This window comes from Equus quagga, chromosome 20 (assembly GCF_021613505.1).
Source record: "Equus quagga isolate Etosha38 chromosome 20, UCLA_HA_Equagga_1.0, whole genome shotgun sequence".
NCBI lineage: Eukaryota > Metazoa > Chordata > Mammalia > Perissodactyla > Equidae > Equus > Equus quagga.
Genome location: NC_060286.1, coordinates 19,161,380 through 19,175,234, shown reverse-complemented (window position 1 = coordinate 19,175,234; position 13,855 = coordinate 19,161,380).

Below are 13,855 nucleotides of genomic sequence, written 5' to 3'. Positions count from 1 at the left end.
ATCTCCAAGGCTGTCAGCCTCACAAGTCACCCACTTGGAGGTTAGCCTCCCCACCAAGGCCAGCAACCCTGTGGAGACCTAGATAGAAACCGCGGAGCTCCTGGAGGCCAGATGCAAAGATCTGCATCCATGGCCGGGAGCCTCACAGCGGACGAGTAGGAAAAGAACTGACTGGTCCATTTGACTGGATCAGTGGTCCTTTCAGGTCATTTGGGTCCTAGAGGGCCTGTCTCATTTGCTTCTTTCGTATTCGTAGAGCCCCACCTGTGTACCTGACGCTGTCCTGGGCACCGAGGATCCAGTGGGGATAAAACACACAGGGACCTGCTCTCACAGATCTTGTATGGAGTGGAGAGACAGACTGTAGTCCTGTGTTACAGGATATTGGGTAGGCTTTATTCCTGCTCAAATTGGTGACTGGACCCAGAGCTGAGGAGAAAGGGGTCTTGAGTATCCCCCACTCTAAAACAAAGGAAAACCTGTTTAAGGCTGAACACATCTGCCTACAGGGTTCATTGAGAGATGGCTGAAGTGATTCCACTGGTCCCAAACATCACCCAGATCCCCCTTCCTCAGTCTCCATGAGCAGAAGACCAGGGTTTTGTGGGGCGGGGGGCTGGGGGGGTCACTGGAGACCTGGTTTGCTGGTTTCTCCCTCCGTGCCTCACTGGAGCTGGATTTGCCATTCAGATTAGCCCATGTGCTATCCAAGTGGGAACTGAGGGGAGTGGAGAACTGAAGAGTGACAGAGGACAGAGGGAGGGACACCTTGGAGCATCCAGCAAGGGTTTCCTGCAGGTCAGGGGGACATGGTGGGAGGTGAATGGCCATGAGCTGCCTTGCCATGACATTCCCCTCCCAAGAAGGAGGCCTACAGGCGAGGAGACCCCACGGGCTGCAGACTGTGCATGTAGGATTGGGGCAGTGGCCGAGTAGGGGGGTTAGGTGCGGAGCTGGAAAGGAGCACATCAGGGAACAGTGCTGTGGGGTGGCCTGCGGTGTGCCCACAAGACAGTTGGCATATGGATGCTCGTCATGTCAGGCACATTCATAGCCAGAGAAGAGATGGCCATGGCTAAGAGGGAATTTCCCCAATTCCTCCTTCCTGACCCTGGTTGAAAGGAGAGAAAGGGAATGTGGAGAGGGAAGCGGGTACAAGGGCAGACCATGCCCCTCTCCGCTCCCTTGAGCCAAATCCAGGTCTTGCCTTGGGGAGGGAAAGGGGTTGGTCTTAAATTGGAGGGACCAGCTAGATGGGGCTGGACCTTTAATGAATTAAAGTGACAGGAACATTAGAAGAACTGCTCAAGATGCTGTTAAGAGACAGGAAAAGGAGAATCAATACAGTTCATCTAGAAGCAATAATGAAAGAAAAAAACTGGTTTGTTTGTACTCCCACTCTTTACTCAATAAGCAAGTTACACACATAAACAAAGAAATTAATAAGAAAGTGTCTTATTGCCAAAGTGTGGTTCTGGCGTATTAGAGATGGCCTTAAATTCTCTGACATTCCTCCCCTTGAAAAGGGAGGTCTCTGTTCCCTCCCTTTGAATCTGAGTTGACCTGGGTCTGCTTTGATCAATATAATATAACAGAAGGGACCCTATAATAGTTCCAAGTTCTTTTAAGAGGCCTGGCAGCTTCTGCCTTAGTCTCTTGGAACCCTGAGCTGCCATGTAAGAAGTCCAGCTATCGTGAGGTCACCATGTTGGAAGGAAGCCCAGGCCAGCCATACAGAGGTGTGGAGAGAGAGAATGAGAGGGAGAGATGCTCAGCTGGCCTCCAGCTGTTCCAACTCCCAGCCATCACAGTCGAAGCCCCAGACCCCATGGAGCAGAGAGAAGCTCTACCTACTGTGCCATGTTGGATTTCCTAACCCATAGAATCATGAGATAGAATAATCACAAATCGCTTGGGGGCAGTTTGTTATGCAGCAATAGAGGCTGAATGGAAAATAAGGAAAGGGGATGAGAGAGTGTTTGGGGCAAGGTACTCTGGACCAGGAGGTCACAGAAGGCTTCTCTGTGGAGGTGACATTTATGGTGAAGTTTGAAGGACAAGAAGGAGTTGGTCATGCGAAGATCACTCCAAAACAGAGGACAAGAGCACTCCAAACAGAAGACACTGATGCAAAGGCCTAGAAGGAATTCCAGTGTGGCGGGAGCAGGATGGGCAAGGGAAGGAGGCACATGAGACGTGATGTTAGAGGTTGGCAGAGGCCAGATCATGAAGGGCTTTGCAGGGTAAGGAGTTTGAGTTTTGTTATAATGTGGAGGAAAACCATTGGAGGGTTTCAAGCAGGAGATGAAGTGATATCATGTACATTTTTGAAAGATCACTGCCTTCTGCATGAAGAAATAGACCTTAGGGGCACAAGACTAGGGGTACAAATATCACTTAGAAGGCTGTAGCAAATCCTGGCAACCCATTATGGTGGCTTGGTCTCGGAAGAAGTACTGGAGATGGAGAGAAACAGAGAGTTTGGTCCTAATTTTGCATGTGGGCTGGTTACCCTGGTCATTCATTCATTCATGAGCAGTTTTGAGCCTACTAAGATGAGCCATTTTGTAGTAGACACTTGTGAGGAGGCAAAATATATTAGCATGTGAATGTCTTCCCAGTTTCTCCATTTACCAAAGAAAATCCCGTTCTGCAAGAAATAAGAGAATAAGGAGAGAGGTCTTAGCTGCAGAGGCTGAGTTGATCTACCTAAGAACTAAGAGAGAAGGTAAGCCCAGAGGGGGAAGTAGACTTCAGGGCCAGATCTAGAGAAAGAGCTTGGGGTTTCCTTGTGGAGCTTCTGATGATTTAAGACCACTTGGGGAAAGAAGGAGGGGTTTTGGGAAGTGCTGTTACATTTCCCTCATGTTGAAGGCCCTGATGTTCTCTGAGAGATGCTCACTCAGTGAGACACTAGGCAGAGACCAAGGCCTGTGGATTATTTGGATGAGCTAGAGTTACAGAGAGAAGTAAGACGTTGTCTCTGATCTCAGAAAGTTGGTCAAAGAAATCAGATATGCACAGGTGGTTATAAGAGAAGGAAAGAAGGCCACCTTGCTTAAGCAGATGCAGATGAAGTGCTACTAAAGAAATCACAGGTGTCTGAGATGATTCACACCTGGGGAAAATGAGGGCCGGCTTTGCAAAGTCAGTGGCATGTGAGCTGTCACTTGAGGAACGGGCAAGATTGAGGGTGGGGAGATGACCGGGAAGGCATTCTAGGTGGAGCAACCAGTTAACAAAGACCCAGAGGTGGAAAACCCATGGCTGCACGGGGATTTTCAAGTGTTCAGTTTGGCTGATGCTTAGGGCACGTGAAGCAGAAGAGTGATGGATAAGGCTGGAAGGTAGGCTGGGCCCTGGACACCGTCCTGGGGAGTTAGGGCTTCGCTAAGCAGTGGGAAACACTGAAATTTTTAAGCAGGAGAGTGACGTGATCTTGGAATTCGAGGCTGAAAGAAAATTTACAAATAATCCGTTTCCACCTTCTCATTTTACAAATGAAGAAGCTGAGGCCCAGACTCAAGGCCCCAAAGCCATGAAAGTTAAGTGAGCCAGAATTTAACATTTTACCAGTAAGTGACTGAGATAGAATTGAATCCAGATCTGTCTCCAAGGCCTGTGCTTTCTACCCCTCACCACATCATCTCCTCAGGATGGAGAGCAGGGGAGGAGGGGAAAAGAACCGTGTCTGCTCCAAGCCCGAGAGGCAGGCCAGACATCTGTGAGGTGGGTCAGCGTGGGTCAGCAGAATAGGCCCCTCCACAAACTCTGGTGGGAAATCAAGGCTCCAGACAGGGCGGAGACAGGACAGAGCCGCAGTGTGGAAAGATGGCTGTCTGTCAGCACCAGAGCCCAGCAGCTGTTTTCCTAGTGAAGGCTGACCCTTCCCTTTCCTGAGGGAAGCCTGGAGCACCCCCCTTCCCCCCGACATTGGCTGTGACTGAGGCAGAGAAGGGCCTGGCCCCTGCTAGCCATCTGTGGGCCCCACCTCAGAGACCAATGGGCTCCAGGCCAAAAAGATGGTGTGTTTCTAATCCCTGAGGTGACTCTGTTACCATGGAAACCACCAGGCAGGACAGTCAGGGAGGGAGGAGGTTGAAGGCTTCCTCCCAGAGTTGGACCCACTCCCTGTTTCTGTCAGTGAGAGGGTGTTACCTGGGTGACAGGGAGAGGGTCCTGCTGCCATACTGACCTCTCATCGAGGCAGGAGAATCAGCCCCTGTCCTTAGACAGAGTAGGAGAGAACCCCCTGCCCGGCCCCCCCCACCCCCACCCCATGCTCTGTCTTCCTTTTCTCCTTCTCTCTCCTCTAAGGCCCCTGCCCCCACCACGGCCCCCACCCCCACCCCCCCTCCCCACCCCCCGCAGCCCAGCAGTCAGCCTGGGCCACCCATGAGTTACCATGTGGGCAACACGGTAAGGGGAGCCCCTGGGCTCACACAGCCCCAGGCCCGCAGGGCTGGTTGTTTACAGACATGTGACCGCCTGACGCTCCCAGCTGGGGTCTGAGGTTTAGACTGTAATGGTGATATCCTTCCTTCCCTGAGCTCTTTATCCCTTTCAAAGCTGTCTCCGCCACAATCCCCTTCTGAAGTCTTCTCACTTGCGAGACAAGCTGGAAGGAAGCACTGAGAGGGTGAAAAATGTGCTCAAGGAATTTCAGCCCCAGAGTCTCTGGAGGGCCAGGGGGCTGACAGCTGGCCAGGGGGCTGACAGCTGGCCATGGCTGCCCCACGGCAAGGCAGACTGAGGCCTCTCAGGCTCCCATTCTCTTGTGGACCCAGGGCCAGCCTTGTGGGGTCATGGAAGCCATCACTCAGGAGGGAGGGCCCAGTCAGAACCTGGAGGTGCATCCTCGAGCTGTCCTCCCGGGTCAACTGGAAATACCACTTCTCACCAGACCTGGGCAGGCTGAGGAGGGGCTAGGACTCTTCTCTGGCAACCAAGCCCCACGTGCAAACCCAGGAGACTCTAGATGCCTTTGGGATCCTTCTTTAGAAACCAGCCCTGGCCTATCAAGATTAGCTCCAGCCGCAAAGGGTCTCCTGAGCTGTTTCCCTGAGACCTTTCATCTTTAAATATGTGTAGATGTGTGTAGACTTCCCTGCCATCCCCTCCCCTTCCCCCTGAGAAGATAACATTCCCAGCCTCTTAGGAAAAGACTCATTGTTATGTGGCCGTAATAACAAGTACCTCTTAGAACCAGTTATAAACCTGGTTTAGGTGACCACTCGTTTCAGTAACCACGCTCATGAAATCGCGTGCTCAATCAGTTATGAAAATAACCAGTCAGCACCAGCCTCGCTCCAGCCTTCCAGGGTCAAAGGTCAACTAATTCTTAAACCCTCTGAAAATTGACCCGTCCCTGAACTCCGAGCTTCCCCAAAGCCTGTGTGAGATCACCTCTCTGCCTCGCTCAGACTGTGCCTTGCAAGCACAGCTGTCCCTTGCTGAAGCCAGCAGGAAACTCAGCCTCTTGTTTCAGATGTTGAGAGGTTACGTCTTCCTTCAGTTCTTCCTCCAAAAAATCTTTTTTATAATCGATCAGAAATTCTTCCAAAAGTCAGAACACAAGCAATACATTTTTTTCCAGCTTTGGTATAAAGTTGGCCTAGGCTGGGGCCAGAAGCCCCTTCCTTCTTATTCCTTTGTCCCCTCCCAACATCCCAGCTCCATCCTGGACCCACGTGCAGCATCCACAAGACAAGTAAACCTCTCTTTTGATAAAGTGGATCCCTTCCCTTGGCATAATTTTTATCATGTTGCATTAAGTCAAAAGACCCCCCTACTCCCACCACCACAAGGCATGAAGACAGGGAGAAAGGAAGAGGTGGAGGAGACATCCTGTCACGTACCCTTAATTTCTGATACCAAAACGAGATCATAATATACTCGTTATTTTATAACTTGCTTTCTAAACTTAATATATTGTAAACGTTTCCCCATGACATTAGATATTCTTCCATAATATGACTTTTTGAGTACTGAATTGCATTGCAGCATTTGGATGTCCCACAATTTAATGAATTGACCCATCATTGAATATTTAGGTTCTCTTTTTTGTTGTTATTATAATAAACAATGCTATGATGAACATCCCTGTGGAAATGTCTTTCTGCATAGAAGTCTCTTCCGTCATAAAAATTACAACAGCAGCAGAAATCAAACCCACCCCTCAGTTGCACATCCTCCCTCCAGGGGCCTCCCTATTTTTCTCTTGTGCTTTGGATCTACACGTTTTGAGAGTTGTCTACACTCTCGGACTCTTTCTTGGCATTTCCACTCGCTAGCATAACACAGCCTTGTGAAGGTGACTCCAGGGATCTCCATGGTGACAATCAGCGTTTCCAATTTTCATCTTACTCAACAGTGTGCGTTGTTCTTAGACTTGAACTCACAGTCCCTTCCTCAGCCTGGAAGATTCCGTGAGGTCTGACCTCTGCCCACCTCTCCAGCCTTATCTCATGCCATGCGCCCTCTTTCTCTAAGGTCCAACACATTTGTCTTGTCTTCTTAGTTCCTGGAATTTGTGGTGCCCCCTCAGGGCCTTTGCTCATGCTGCTTCCTCTGCCAGGAAATCCCTTCCCCGCCTCCCACACCCAACCCCTCAACCTTGCTGACTAATACACATGCATCCTGCATCACTCAGCTCAAAGGCACTTCCTCAGGAGAGTCTCCCAAACCACCCCCCTCCATGCCCTCCACCCCCCCCATCAAACTGGGTCTAGTCCACATCAGAGCTGTATGGAGCACTGTCTACTTCCTTGTAGCACTGATCACTATATTCTGAAAAACAATGCTATAATTTCATGTACATATATTTAATATATATATTTAAAGTTAATTTTAATAATTTTGATTAATTTTAATATTAGCTTTTAACAAGTAATTTGCCAATTTACTTTGCTCTTTAAAAACAGAACATCACAGGTTTTGTAGAGCTTTGTTTGACCACTACCAGTCCCTCCTCCAAGTCCAGGTCTGGGCCACCCTTCCCCGGATGTCACCACTGTTAGGAGCTTCAGGTGATCAGCATAGTGGTCCAGAGCTCAGGTTCTGGAGCTGAACTGCTAAGGTTTGATTCCTAGCGCTCCTACTTCCTGACCGTGTAAGCTTAAGCAGATTACTTAACCTCTCCCTGCCTCAGTTTTATCATCTGTAAAGTAAGAATTAATAATAGTAACTAATAGTGTAGTTTTAAGATTTACATAAGATGTTCCACGTTAAGTGATTAGGATAGTGCCAGGCTCACGGTAAGTGATGAATAGATGTTAGCTATTTCTATATGTGATGGTTGACTTTATGTGTCAGCTTGACTGGGTCTTGGGGTGCCCGGATACTTGATTAAACATTATTTCTGGATGTGTCTGTGAGGGTGTTTCCAGATGAGATTAGCATGTGAATTGATAGACTGGGTAAGGCAGATTGTCCTGCCTGATGTGGGTGGGCATCACCCAGTCCATTGAGGGCCTGAAGCGAACAAAAAGGTGGAGGGAAAATTCGCTCTCTCTGCCTGACTGAGCTGGACACTGATGTTCTCCTGACCTCGGCCTGAGATGTACGACGCCATCGGTTCTCCTGGTTCTCAGGCCTTTAGATTTGGACTGGAACTTATACAACCAGTTCTCCTGGTTCTCAGCCTTTCAGATTCAGCCTGGTTCTATGCCACAGGCTTTTCTAGGTCTCTAGCTGGCACATGGCAAACTGTGGGACTTCTTGGCCTCGATAACTGTGTGAGTCAATTTCTTATAATAAGACATCTATTGGGCCAGCCTGGTGGCCTAGTGGTTAAGTACAGAATGCTCTGCTTTGGGGGCCTGGGTTCGGTTCCCAGGCGCAGACCTACACCACTTGGTGGTGGCCATGCTGTGGAGGCATCCCACATACAAAATAGAGGAAGGGTGGCACAGACATCAGGTCATGGTGAATCTTCCTCAAGCAAAAAGAGGAAGATTGGCAACAGATGTTAGCTCAGGGTGAACCTTCCTCAGCAAAAAAAAAGAAAGGAAGAAAGAAAGAAATCTATTTATCTATCTATATATCGTATTAGTTCTATTTCTCTGGAGAATCCTGATGAATACACTATAATATATAGTATTGTTTTGTGTGTGTGCTTTAAAAATACAAATACAAATGGCATCATACAGTAGGTGGCATTCAGAACTGACTTTTTACTCAACAATATATTTTTGAGATCTTGCATATTCACACACATAGATTTAGTTCTAGTTCATTCTTTGGAAATGCTGAATGATAATAATAATTCAATATATGACCATACCAATTTTATTAGATATTTCCATAAGGTATTGAATTTGGATTTTTTTCTCATTTTTTGGTATTGCAAGCAATGCTGCAATTAATATCCTTATGTATCTGGGCAAGTGTTTTCCTAGATTAAATATCTGGAAGTGGGATTGTTAGGTCATAGATTATGTGTATTTCCACTTTAAATGGTTCTGTTAAATCACCCTCCAAAATGTACTAATTTACATATTCCTCCCCATGGGGAATATTTAAAAGACACTTTCTGCCCGAGGATCATGCTGACGTTCTTTGATACTTTCTTCTAAAAATTTGAAGTTGTTCTCTTTTTATAAATTTAAATTTGAAATTTGAATTCAGTTTTGCATATGGTACAAAGGAGGGATCAATGCTTTCTTCCCATGTGTTAAGTCAACTGTCCCAGCACGTCTCATGAAGAATTTGTCCTTGCTCCCCTGATCTGAAATGCCTTCTTTATCCTAAGTCAAATCCCCCTAGATGTGCGAGGTTGTTTTTGAACTCCAGTCTGTTCTCATCATCTATTTCTATGTACCAATGCCACCTGTTTTCAAAATTGCCGCTTTCTAATATGCCTTTTGATCTGATAAGACAAGCTCCTAACCCTCACCATTTGTTCTTTTTCAACGGGCTACTGTTGCACGTTTATACATACTGTGTAAAATCACATGAGATATTATGTATCTATATGTCTGTTTATTACTAGTTTTTCTCCATTAGAATGAAACCTCCGTGAAGGCTTTTTTTGGTTTGTTTTCTTCACTGCCAGATCCTCAGTACCTAGAACAGGGTCAGACCCTTTGTAGCCTTCCACAAGGTTTTGTTAAGCGAATAAATAAACATATGAATTTTAGAAGCATTCTGTCAAGTTCTATGAGGAGCCCTTTGGTATTTTGATTGGGATTACATTGAAGTTTTAAATCAATTTGGGGAGAAGCAACATCTTTACAATGGTAGTCATCCCCTTATTGAACACAACACATCTCTCCATGTTTTTGGGTCTTTTTTGTGTCTTTCAATAAACTTTTATTCTTTTCTCCATGAAGGTCTTATATATTTCTAATAAGTTTATTCCTAAGTATTTCATAGTTTTTGTTACTATGGTGAATGGGATTTTAAAATTGTTATTACATTTTCAAATTGTTATTGCTGATATATGGGAAAGCTCTCGATTTGTAAATATTGATCTGGTGTGCAGCCGCTTTGCTGGACTCACCAGTTGTTGCTGCGGGTTTTCCAAGTGGATAATCATATCATCACAAATGGCAGTTTGGCCTCTTGTTTTCCGATCTTTAAACCTCTTGTTTATTTTTAATTTCTTACTGTGTTAATTGTAACTTCCAGGATATTGTTGAAGAGTAGAAGCATTGGTTCATTTCTGACTGCACTGGGCGTATCATTCAAGGCAGGTCAAGAAATGCTGCAGTAACAATCCCCAAATCTAGTGACTCAACACAATAAAAATTTATTTCTCACATCACATGTCCAACACAAGGCATGGTACCAGGAAGAGCTCCTTTTTGTCATTTCTCAGAGCCCTAGGCTGATGGGGCCTCCGTGCCTCCATGGACATGAGCATCCATGGTCACGGAGGAAAGGGCAAGGGGGAGCATGCGCTGGCTTTTGAAGTTTCCACCCTGAAATGACTCACATTCCGTCCACTAGCATTTCAAATCACGTCCTGTGGGCAAGCCTAACTTCGAAAGGGGTAGAGAAGTGTGATGCTACCATATGCCAGAAGGACAACTGGACCATGGGAATGCTTCTAATGCTCCACCATTACAGATGGCGTTTGCTCTAAGTTTCTGGTAGATAATCCTTCTACAAGTTAAGAAGTTCATGAGTTTGTTTAAAGTTTAAGTAAAGAGTTTGTCCTTATCAAGAATGAGTGTTAAATTTTATCAAATGATTTTATGCCATCTGTTTGATGTGCAAATGTTATTTTTCTTCCTTAATTTGTTAAGGCATTTAGACATGTTGTTTCTCTTCCCAGAACACTCTCCTCCATTGCTCTCTCCAAACACTTTCTGGTTAATTCCTTCTCGTTTTTCAGAGTTCATTCATTCAATTCAGCAAATATTTATTGAGCAACACTCTCTATGTACCAGATGCTGTTCTAGGCACTTGGGATACATGAGTGAACAAAGCAGATAAAAGTCCTTGCCCACGTGGATCTTACACTGAGGGGAGAAAAGAAAATAAACATATAAACATAAATAAGTAAGTTATATAGCATGCTATTGGTGTTGAGTGCAATGGAAAAGAAGCAAGCTGGGTAAGGGAGAATGGAGGTGTGGGGAGGGTGTAGTCAGAGTAGGTCTCTCAAAAAAGTGACATCAGGGCAATGACTCAAAGCAGGGGCAGGGAGCTGCCAGGTATGTTCCAGAAGCCGTGAGGAAGCTCGACTGGCTGGAATTGAGCAAGAGAGGTTGGTAGGAGATGAAGCTGGAGAAACAGTGGGAAAGGGTTGCAATGAGGACCTTGGCGGTCACAGTAGGGACTTTCAGATTTCTTGGAATAAGATGGGACCCCTTGCAGAGTTTTGAGGAGAAGAGGGACAGAATCTGACTGGTATTTCAAAAGCACCCCTCTGAGATAGTGTTGAGAACTGCTTTTAGGGTGGCAAGGGCAGAAACAGGAAGCCAGGAGGCATCTCCAATAGTAGATAAGGTATGAGATGAAGATGCCCCTACAAGAGGCATACCAGTGGAGGGGTTGAGAAGTGCTCAGATTCTGGAAATATTATGAAGGAAAACCTATTATGATACGCTAATAGATTAAATGTGGGGTGTAAGAAAATAAGAGAAGCCAGGATAGCTCCAAAATTTTTGGCCTGAGCCATTGGAAGGATGGAGCTGGAAGAGGCTTTAGGTAGGAAGGTTTCAGGTGGGGCAGGATCAAGAGCTCAGTTTCTTTTCTTTTTACTTTCATTATGATAATTTTTAAATTGAGATATAATTCACACATCATAAAATTCACCCCTTTAAAATGTGAATTTGGTGGTTCTTAGCATATTTACAAGTTGTACAACCATCACACCATCTAATTCTAGAACACGTATTGACCCCCCCAAAAGAAACCCATACACATTAGCTACTCCTGTTTCCTCCCTCCCTGATATCTACTTTCTGTCTCTATGAACTTGCCTATTCTGGAAATTTTTATAAATGGAATCATACAATATGTGGCCTTTTGTGTCTGGCTTCTTTCACTCAGCATAATGTTTTCAAGGTTCATCCATGTTGTAGCACAAATCAGCACTTCATTCTATTTTATGGCTGGATAATATTCCATTGTATGGATGTATCACATTTTATTCATCCATTCATCAATTGATGGACTTGTGGGTTGTCCACTTTTTGGTTATTATGAATAATGCTCCTGTGAACATGCATGTATACGTTTTCATGTGGACATATGTTCAGGTCTCTTGAGTATACAAGTAGGAGGGAATTGTTGGATCATATGGTGACTCTATGTTTAACTTTTTGAGGAACTTTCTAATTGTTTGCCAAAGCAGCTGCACCATTTACATTCTGACCAGCAACGTATGATGGTTCCAATTTCTCCAGATCCTTGCCAACACTTGTTATTGTCTATCTTTTTTATTTTAGCCATCCTAGTGGGTGTGAATTTGCATCTCATTGTGGTTTTAATTGCATTCCCCTAATGGCCTAAAATGTTGAGCATCTTCTTAACTGCTTATTGGCCATTTGTATATCTTCTTTGGAGAAATTTCTACTCAAATCTTTGCCCATTTTTAAATTATATTATTTGTCTTTCTATTGTTCAGTTGTAAAATTTCTTTCTATATTCTGAATACTAGACCCTTATCAGATATTTGATTTGCAAATGTTTTCTATAATTATCTAGGCTGTGTTTTAAGAGTTTAGTTCCAGGCTCGTTGAATTTGAGATGTTTTATTAGACTCTTAAATACTTAAGTTTGGTAGAGAAGGCTAAGAGATACAGAAGATATAAGATATCTGTAAATAGATATACAGAATCGTCAGTGTATGAAAACATACTATTTAACGTGAGATTAGGTGCAATCGTTCATCAAGAGAGCAAAGATAGAGAGACGGAAGAAGATGTCAAGGACTGAGCCCTGAGACACTCTAACATTCAGAAGTTGGTGAGGAGGGGAAGAGCCATTAACTGAGATGGAGAAGAGGCTGCAGCGAGACAGGAGGCAATCAAGACAGTATGGGTCTTGGGAGCCTGGGGAGAAAGTGCACAGAGAACAGGTTGTGATCACCTGGGTCGGATGCTCCTGAGAGGTCAAGTAAGGTGAGGACTGTGAAACAACCATTGGGTTTAGCAACTAGGAGATCATCGGTAGCCTGACCAAGAGCAATTTCAGAGGAATGTTGAGGAAGAAAGCCTCATCAGAGTGGGTTCAAGAAAGAGTAGGAGAAGAGAAACTGGAGACAGCAGGTATAGACACCTCTTTTGAGGAGTTTTGCTGCAAACCTAGGGTGGTAGATAGAGAAGTGAGGACAAAAGTGTTTTTTGTTTTGTTTTGTTTTTAAGATGAGAGAATAAGCATTATATTTGTATCAGATGGGAATGATCCAGTGGGAGCAAAAATGAACCATGTAGGAGAGGGGAGGATTGCTGGAGCAGTGTCCTGGAGTAGGTGACCAGGCAAGATTGATTCCAAGTGGAAGGCTGGCCTTCAATGGGGGCACAGAAAGGTCATCTATGGCAAGAGGTGGAGGCAGCATGTGGGTGCAGACCTGGCAGGTGATGGACAGCAGGCAGGGTAGAAGTCTGTGCTCCCATGTTTTCATGGGAAGGAGGAAGCAACGTCTCTGGCTGAGAGTGAGAATGGGGAGGAGGGGTGGGAGTCCGAAAAGGGGCGCGGTATGAGAAGGTGTCTCCGGGAGAGCAAGAACACCAGGGAAGGACAGTAAGACTCCAGGCAGCACTCGGGTGCAGGGAGGTCTGTGTGCTCAGCTCGGATGTCACTTCCTCCAAAGCCTTCTGACGCCTAGACGAGGTCTTTCCCTTTGTTATAAGTCTCCAAGCCCCTGTAGTGCTTCTCTCTCACAACTGTCATCACAACGGGGACGAAGTAGCAACTGTAGTCTTTAGTTCTTTACTCCCTGTATCCCTCACTAGACTGCAAACCCCGTGAGGACGTGAGCAAACACTGTCTACTCTCTCTCTGTATCTCGGCATCAAGCTCTCCTTGCATAGTAGTCTCTCAACACATAATTATTAAATAGGTGAGTAAATGAATGAAATAACGAATGAGAAAAGTCCTGGAAGTGGCATGTGTGCTTTTTTAGTCGGTCTAGATTTCTGAAGCAGTCTCTCCGGCATCCCTGGGTAATTACGGACCTCCTCTCTCTGCAACACTCTTTCCACCAGCCCTCGCCCTCGCCCCCGCCTTCGCCCCCCGTTTCGCCCTCACCCTACCCTTCCCCCCACCACCCCTCCCCCGCACAGCTGACGCTGCGGCTTTAAGGGCCGGCAGAAGCCGAGCTGGACGCTGATTGGTGGTTTATTCTAACGGCTAGAGGATGAGCTCATCAGCAGCCAATGGCCGCGCTGCACCCGGCCAG